This window comes from Benincasa hispida, chromosome 5 (assembly GCF_009727055.1).
Source record: "Benincasa hispida cultivar B227 chromosome 5, ASM972705v1, whole genome shotgun sequence".
In the NCBI taxonomy this organism is placed as follows: Eukaryota; Viridiplantae; Streptophyta; class Magnoliopsida; order Cucurbitales; family Cucurbitaceae; genus Benincasa; species Benincasa hispida.
In genome coordinates this window covers 48,659,581-48,668,467 of record NC_052353.1, presented here as the reverse complement: position 1 = coordinate 48,668,467, position 8,887 = coordinate 48,659,581, and the positions used below count along the sequence as shown (strand labels likewise).

The 8,887-nt window shown below is 41.4% G+C and overlaps 1 long non-coding RNA gene across 1 annotated transcript; it reads right to left on the bottom strand.

The window, feature by feature from the left end:
• Nucleotides 1-3,601: 3,601 nt before the first annotated feature.
• Nucleotides 3,602-4,494, bottom strand: LOC120078624. The gene is made up of 2 exons (XR_005482051.1): nucleotides 4,104-4,494; nucleotides 3,602-3,832 (listed from the first exon to the last, which is right to left on the bottom strand). It is a non-coding gene; the product is annotated as an uncharacterized LOC120078624 (long non-coding RNA).
• Between the last annotated feature and the right edge of the window lie 4,393 nt (nucleotides 4,495-8,887).

The following is an 8,887-nucleotide window of genomic DNA, read 5'->3' as shown; positions in this document are numbered from 1 at the left end:
CACTAACATGGCTTGCTCCTACGGGTGTCATACGAACATCCAACTACAAGCAGGCTCCTTTCACAACTAAACTCTTATCAGGTTGGGATTATTTTTTAGGTTTTCCCTTGTGCTGACATTTGAATTTTGTATAAACCTTTTTTTTTTTGGAAATATGAACGCATTTCCTTGAAGATCGCATATTCTTGATCTTATCTGGTCAGACCTTCCCCACCCCCAAATTTAAAGATGAGCAAGGTCCTCATTGCATTGTTTGGATAGACTAGACAAAAGGTAAAGTACTGCTAAACTAAGAATTAACTAAGTGTTAATCAGAATTTACAAAGTATGGGAAATGTTTCTAAGTATAAACATATATTACATCATGGCAGCGCAATGAAAACCGCAAAAATAAAAGATCAGAACATTGCAGATATTGTCAAAGGATGATAAAGAAAAAAGGCACAGGCAAAAAGGAGTGAATATGTACTCATTTGTATTGAATATTAACACAGTATACAAATAATTAAAAATTAACGCAATACAAAATTGATGGTTGTACAAAGAATCAAAGAATTTAATTAAATAATGAATTGAATAAAAAAAAATATTGCAGAATGGCCGCATAAAAAAAATAGAATGTAAGGATTATTACTGAGGAGCCGAAGGGTCTGGAGGAGGGTTTCGCGGTGATGCAAAAGAAGTCTCTTAAAAAAGCAAGTGTTGCCTGAGATGCGGGGGCACCAATGGACCATGAAGGTATGCTGTGAGAAAATTAAAGTATTCATGGTTGCGCTCCGCAAGTTGTCTTTGGTGGCAGTTGATCGTATGAGTGTTGCGATGTATGTTGATTAGCGCCTCTCTTGATGTGGCAACACTGCACTGAATATTATCAACTTGCTCCATTACTGCATCAAACCGCTGGTCGAAGTAGGATTGTTGTTGATTGAAGAGTTGCTGCTATTGGAAGAGAAGTTATTGTTGTTAGATCAGAAGTGACCGCATTTCTGCTAACTCAACAACCAGGGAGGTTATGGGGGGTTTTGCCTGCGATGTCTCGCCAGCATCGTTTTGGGGTTGGGCAGAGGTGCCTTCCCTTACACTCGTGTAGGTCATTAACTTGCGGCGGTGGAATGAAAGGTTATGGTGATGAGGCTAAGGGTGAAGTTAGGGCTGCTGGGTGAACAGTTAGAGAATTGGGAATGAGGAAAAGATTGGTAAAGTGTTCATGGAGTGGAGAAAAAGGTTGTGCGGGTGGGCTTGGAGGGCGAATTACCAAGGGCTAAGGGTCCAAAGGTTATGGATCATGCGTTGTTGACTCTTGGACCTTTTCTTTTCCCTTGTCTTCTCTACGTGGTCCAAAGGTTAAGGGTAGCTTAGGGCAATGTGGGGAGTCTTTGAGGAGCAACACCAAGATCTTTACGTTGATGAGGCCGTGGACTTCAGGCATAGGCTCTTCATTAACGCCTGCGCCCATTGACAGGCACAGACTTGAAACAATCCACGGAAAGAAGTACTGTCCTTAAATATGCCAAACCAGTGCTCCGAGCTGTCATGCGATCAGCCGCCCTACGTCAATTGGTATGCCGCGCGCGATGCAATATACGGCCATGACTCGATCCCTTGATACAGTCTTGTCATGTGTGGTTGGGATCACCCGCTTCTTGATCAAGTAGACCCAAAGCCTTTCCTTTGGAAGAAAAGACTTGGATGCTAGGGTGCAGGTGCCCTTGAGTGAAACCGACCACTTCGTGCCCGGTTGCGTTAATACTTGCAGCACATTCTCCATCTGCTGCTCAGTGGATCAATTATTTTGTTCCTCAGTGCATCCGAGTTATCCTTCATTTGGTATATCTCATTAATGTCCCTTGCGCTAAAGGACACCGTTTCTCCTTTGAAGGTCACCGCATACCTGGTTCTGTGTAGACGCCTTCTGTAGAAGCCTCTCACCACTTGCGGCACAATAATGGTTGGGCATTGGCAAAATATGTCCCAGCCATGTAACACAATCACACTTGTGATGAGGTCAGGTAGTGGCGTTGGCAGGATAGAAGCCCATCTCTATTAGCATGTCATCATTCTCTTTTCTCTTCGATGGACGCTTCATTGCCAACACGGGCTCACTACTTTCTGTGATTGCTTTGCCCTTTTCTTTTGCCAACGCAAGGCGAGCTGCTTGCCTTTGTCTCTTCTCCCGTTCTTTGCGTTGTTCCTCCTTCTTGCATTCCGCGAGTTCTTTACCATTCTTCTTCTGTAAGTGTTTCCTATTAGCTTCGTGTTTATTCTCCTTCTCTTCTTTCAATCTCCTCTCCTCTTCTTCTTTCTTCTTTCTCTCTTCCTCTTCTTCTTCTCTTTCTTATCTCTCAAATTCTTCTACAAATTGCTCGGAGGCCAGCAACAGACACTGTTCCTCCTCGCGCCTCCTTATCTGTTCGAGCCTTGTGAGCTCATTATTACTGCGCATTTCCTCATCTTGCAGTCTTTTTCTGCGATTTCCTTCTGCTATGATGAGTTTTTCGCGCTCCATTTTCTCATGTTTCTCCTCCTCTTATTTTCTCCTTCTTTCCTGTCCTTCTACGATGATTAATCTTTGAGGGTCAACAATAGACCCTTGCAGTACATTCTACCTACGACGCTGCATCAGAGGGATATCTTATCCTTCTTCGCCTTCCTCCGTCGCAACCATTTTCATTGTTTTAGGTTGCGCCGACTCCATCAATTGCGTTGTTCCCCCCTGTCCTACCTTACGGAGGTTGATTCTCCATCCTTTTCTGGGCTCGCAACCCTCTACTTCTTTTCTTCCTCTTTTCTTAGGCGCTTTTCTTCACGCCAACGCATTCTTCTTTCTTCATTCTCTTTCTTCTTCCTTTCCTTCTTCTCTTCCTCATCTTCGTCATCATCCTTCTTATCTTTATTCTTTCTTTCCTTGCGATGATGAGAAGACTCAACCTCTCCAGCCTTTCTCCCTTTTCTTTTCTTCTTTCTCTTTTTCTCTTCAACTACTTTTGGTTGCGTCTCCACTGCAACCTCATCCATCACAACGTTAGCTACCGCAATCTCCTCCACTAGCAACCTCCTCCACCACAACTTTAGAGGTTCTGTCATAGGTTTTTGCATTGGCAGTTACCTTAGAAGTCTCTAAGGCCAGAGTGCCTCTTTCTATCTCTTTTTCATTCACCACTACCTCCGGCACTACCACCTCTTCATTCACCACCACTACCACCTCCTTCGTAGACAGTAGTTGGTTTACAACCCCTGCCTCGGGTAATCCCCCTCCTTGCTCCAGATTGCTTAGAATGTTACCAAACACCTCCGTATCATCACGTCTCTTCTTTTTACTCTCAGTTGATATGACAAGAGTTGGAACTGGTGTGCTCTCAGTGCTTTGCTCCCTCTTGAAGTGAGGATGTCACACCCTCTCCCAGATTACCTGCTAGCTTAGTCAGGGAGATGGCGAGAAGCCAACAAACATCGTCCTCCTCTGACGATACCTATTGACCCTGTTGAATCGTTGAACCTGATAAACATACTAATCTTATATATAAAATACTTTACATGTAATGCAACACAGCGGAATCCCTAAAAACCTTTAGACACACATGAAGTTCCTGACATAACTCGGTTTGGAAAATAACCTGATAGAGATATCACAACCAAAAACATATCCAACTGGGGTTTACACAACCACGACATCTAGTGCTTACACAACCATAAACTATCCAGTTCTTACAAAGACATTTACAATATAAACAAACACAATGTACAATTCCACCCACGTATGAAGCTTGATCTGGAAGCTTTTAGGAGAAAACAGACTTTGGCAGTTATCAGGCACCGGGAGCTCGATCTCTACCTGAAAATTGGGAAAACATTTTGAAAGAGTGAGCTACGAAGCCCAGTGAGTGACTAAATTTAAAACTGTAAATCTGCAAATCAGAACACATGATAAACCTTTAAACGTATAAATCTATCCAATCAAAGCGTTAAACATAAACGTGCAATGCTAAAAGCTTTCTCAAATGTTCCGCAAGTACGTCATTAAAATCTAGCAAGGCATATCAAGTATATAAAACATTTTAACTAACATGACAAATAAATGTTGTGTAGGGCACGCCTAGTACAACCAATGTTTACTAGCTCTACGATGTAGTAGGGCTCGCCCAGCACTCCCATCGTCTTTGTCATAGTGGGGCCCGCCCAACACTCCCAACAGCATCGTTGTCAGGGAGTACACTCAACGTCAACAACAAAATAGAACCTGTGTGCACATGGTACCATATAGCCTCGGGCTCAATATTTCAGTCATGTAGTCAATAAAAGTCTCAGAAAACCACATGAAAATATTAAAACATGCCTGCTTATCTTTATCTTTCATAAAACTCAAGCATACTCGGCTTGCTTGTGAAAAACTGAAAATCTTTAAACAGTACTCACTAATACATACTTTACCTTAAATGGTATCGTTTCAACTACTTTTCAGGAAGTCAATAATCACGTTCTCGTATATAAACCTCATTAGAAAATATAAGCTCAAAAATTAAGCTTGAAACCATTCATAGAAATCATGTATCATTCATAAGTTCATATTCAAGCATGTAAACCATTTAAGCATAAATTACAGTTTAGAAATCATTTTTGAAATTTGTTTTGTCACTCACAGTCTTGGCTAGTTCACTGGTCTGTAGACTCGGCCTATTTCCTCTTGGCCTGTCAAACAACCGAAACTTAGCATCAGAACTATAAATTGTCTTGTCTTTCCATGCTCATGAATTCTAAATTCTAGAAATAAAATCACACTTCACAGTTTCTTTCCAGATTTTCTAGATTCAATACCCTAAATTCCAACACTCATAACTTCCTCAATACGTGACCAAAATTAATGTACTATATATCACACTCTTTATTTTGGAACCCTCTACAACTTACCTGAAGGAATAAAAACGAGATTCCCAACGGATTTTTCCAAAAATTACTCGAACACAGCGAATACAGATTCGTGCTTCTCTGCTACCCTCTACATTTCTCCTGAAATTAAACCTACTTCTAGTAATTTTTGGCTCACGAATTCTTCATGAAAGTTATAGGAATTTGAATAAGCTTTTCAAACATACCCAATTGACTTCTAATCCAACATGTACACCCCAGAATGTTCGAAAAACCAGAGAAAAGCAGAGATCCTTCTGATTTGCACGAAAATTTTGTGCTCTATTTTCCTTTTCAAAAACCATTAACTTAACATCAGATTTAGATCAAGCTTCCTTCATAAAATTTGTTAGAAAATAGATTAAATTTCAAGAAAGTCAGTCCTCACCTCTTAGTTCTTCTTTTGTAGCTCAAACCGACTTAAAAACAAGAGATAGGTAGGTTGAACCCAAATTCTTCCATGGTTGCACTTGCATGAGCTTTTCCTCCCTTCTTCAACCTTCAGCCTGCAGCAACTTCTTCTTCCTCTCCCTTCACTCTCTCTCTCAAAATTCTCTAAAAGTATAATGGGAAATGATGGAGAAATGGGCTGAAATGAGTGGGTTCTCACTTTAAACCCTAAGCACCGAATGGGTTTCCAATTTCTTTCATTTTCTTTTTTTTTTTTCATTTTTCCTTTTCCTTTTTCTTTTCTTTTCTTTTCTTTTCTTTATTTATAAATTCCAAAATTATTAAAGACAACTTCAACCAAAAGCTTTGCCATTTTCTTCAACAATGGAACAACAATAACTTAAATCCAACATCCTACAATGTGTGACAAGAGCAAATAATCCAAGAAAAGTCTCAGGTTTACAGAGGAGGTTTGACGGCTAAGGGTTTTCTCTAGGTTCTACCGGTGATTCTCGGAACGGTGTGGGGTTAGGCAGCAAGTCTACGACTGACAGAGAGAAATGCTGCCTCTCGCATGGCGATTTGGTCAGAGGAAGGGGTTGATGGTGAAGTAGAGTGTTAGGAAGCAAGTCTGCGACTGGCAGCGAGGAATGCTGCCTCTCGCATGGCGATTTGGTCAGAGGAAGGGGTTGATGGTGAAGTAGAGTGTTAGGAAGCTTGGTCGGCCATGGATGATAAGCTTGGGAGGACTAGAAAAATTGTTGGGTTTCTGGGAAGAAGAAAGCTTCGTATGCTGGGTGCTAGGGTTTTCAGTTTGCAAAATAAGGTAAAGAATTCACAGACGGGGAAGGGTTCCTATTTATAGGTTGGGCTGTAGTGGGCCCAACGCGATTTTCGTGGTGACAGGTTTTGAGACCTCAAAAGGCCCATCGCTCGAACTTCTCTCATTTATGAAATTTCAGAAAAACGTCCTTTCGTCTGCAGAATCATCATTGCTTTGGGATACGAAATGATTGGACTCCTCAAATGAAAAAAAAAATTTTCTTTAATGTTTTATTCGAATGGACGCAAAGTAAATATTAACGCAATGCGTTCACTAACGCAATTGCATCTTCGCAGAGGACGGGCAGCAACGCATGCATCCCCGCAACACATCCCTTAAGTAAACATATTTCTTGAGGATCGGGCGCACGATATTGCTACCAGTGCAACATTACCTCAACATAGTGCATTTAGCCAAGGATGGGCAAAGGAAATATACGCGCGCAACACACCCTTCGGTTTCAACACATTTAAGTTGGATGAATGCAAAGCATATCTTTCTTAGTTCAAGATTCGTCCATCATTGCTTTGCATACTAGATGTTGATTTTTTTTTATTTATTTTATTTTTCAACAACACAAGTTGCTATGACTTGCAGCAATAAATTTCTCTTTATTTCTCAATCATTCACCAATTAAGGACTAACGCATTAATTACAAAAAGTTAAGAGAATTAAAGGCGGTACAGAAATAAATGCAAGGGAAATAAATGAAGAATTAAATTCATAAAGCCAAGAAACAAATTAAATGAAGAAGTAAAGACAAAATTCAAGAATTCAATAAGACAGGAATTTAAAGAAAGCATTAAACAAAGATGTGAGATATGGACCGAAGATGCGTTTCTTTGAATGAGCGCAATCCACATTTCTGTAGGCGGTCCAACTTGCCTGCCCAATGTCCTAGAGACATTACTCCTTTCCATTGGATCCCAAGGCTTCTGAGATGCTGGGCAACGTTCCTGGTGCTCTATTTCTCAACTCAGATGCCAGCTAGCCCACTTGGATCTCTAAGTTTCGAATTGAAGATGCCTGCATCTGCATTACTACGTCATTTTTGTCCATATATTGTTTAAGCAGGGCCTCCAATGAGCTTCCAGAGGTGTTTGAAGATGAGGGTTGTTAGTTATGCGATTGCCTTGGTTGCCCCTGGTTCGAGTTATGGTAAAAAGGAGGATTTCCTTGACTGCCACTCTGATGGTTGATTGGCCCCCCTTGGTTAGGATTGCCTCCCCAACCAAAGTTAGGATGGCTCCTCTAGCCAGAATTGTAGGTGTTGCTGAAGGGGTTGTTTTGGATGGTGCATACTTGCTAGAGATTCGATGGGCACATTTCTGCTACATGAGCTCCTCCACAATTAATGCAACTTATTACGGCCACTTGAGCTGGTACAGCAGGTTGCGCTGATTGTTGGGGGATGGCTCCTTGATTGATTGCCATCGATTGAAGGATAGAGGTCACCGCGACCATTTAAGCGGCCAATGTGGTCATTGTCTCCGTAAGGACAATGACAGTTTCATTCTTTCTTCATTTGGCGCCTCGGCCTCCATAGCCATCATCAATCCAGTCATCCATGTTCCGCGATATGCGGTTAAGGATGACTTTAGCCTCAGTATACGTTTTGTCCATAAAACCTCCTACCGCGGAGGCGTCAGCAACAGCCTGCGTCAATCTATTCAGGCCGTTATAAAAGGTCTCCATCAAAACGCAATCGGGTATCCCGATATGCGGGTAGTTTTTCACCAATCTTCTAAATCGCACCTAGGCGGTGCTCAAGGTCTCATTCTCCATTTGTTCAAAGTTCAGCACGTCCTTTCGTCACCTTGCGTTGACGGTCGGCAGGAAGAACTTCTTCATGAATCGCTCAACTAGTTGATCCCATGATGTGATCTCGTTTGGCTCCAGTGAGTGAGTCCACCTCTTGGCTTCGTCCCCCAAGATGTAAGGGAACAGATACAGTCTAATACTCTAAAGGGTAACGGCAGGTAGTGAGAAGTTGCCGCACATTTCGACAAAGCTGGTCAAGTGGGAAGCTTGCAGACCCCCAAATTGCCCCTCATTTTGGATCACTTTTAGCATGACCGACTTTATTTCGAACCTTGCATTCTCCTCAACAATAGGCCTCGAAATCCTAGGCGACGACTGTAACGGGTTTGGATTGATGATAAAAATTGCTCACAATGATGCGATATTACTTTTAGTTATGCGTTAATTATGGATGTTCATGTAGTATGCCATACGTTGTCATAAGTTTCCTTATGATGGAACCAAGTGTAATTTCATCGCTAGTTTCTCGGTGTGATTCGAGTTCGAACATGGGGAATGGTTTAGGTTATTGCGAAATGTTCATGATATATGCAACCCAGTTTTCAATCTTTAAAAATGAGTTTGTATAAGTATATAAATTGCAATAAAATAAAGGAAAGCAGTAAAGATGCGATAAAAACATAAAAATACAGTAAACCTAAGCTAGAAGATACAAGATACATACTTCATGTACAAGATGCTTGGATTAAGGCTGCCTGTGAAAGTTGTGCAAAGACATGGGATGCGGTGACAAGTCTTATGAATAGAATAGAAAGAGAAAAAAAAATAATACAAACAACGCAAGTTCTAAATTGGATTGAAGGTGCAAATACTATTCCACTCTTCTCTTGGCATACACCTCTTAGTGATCGGTCGGGCTCCCACATGTCTGTGGTGAAATAGAGACTAACGTAATGAACGCAAGGTTGCTTCCATGTCTGGAAGTACTACTCGCTTTAGTTAACGCATTCT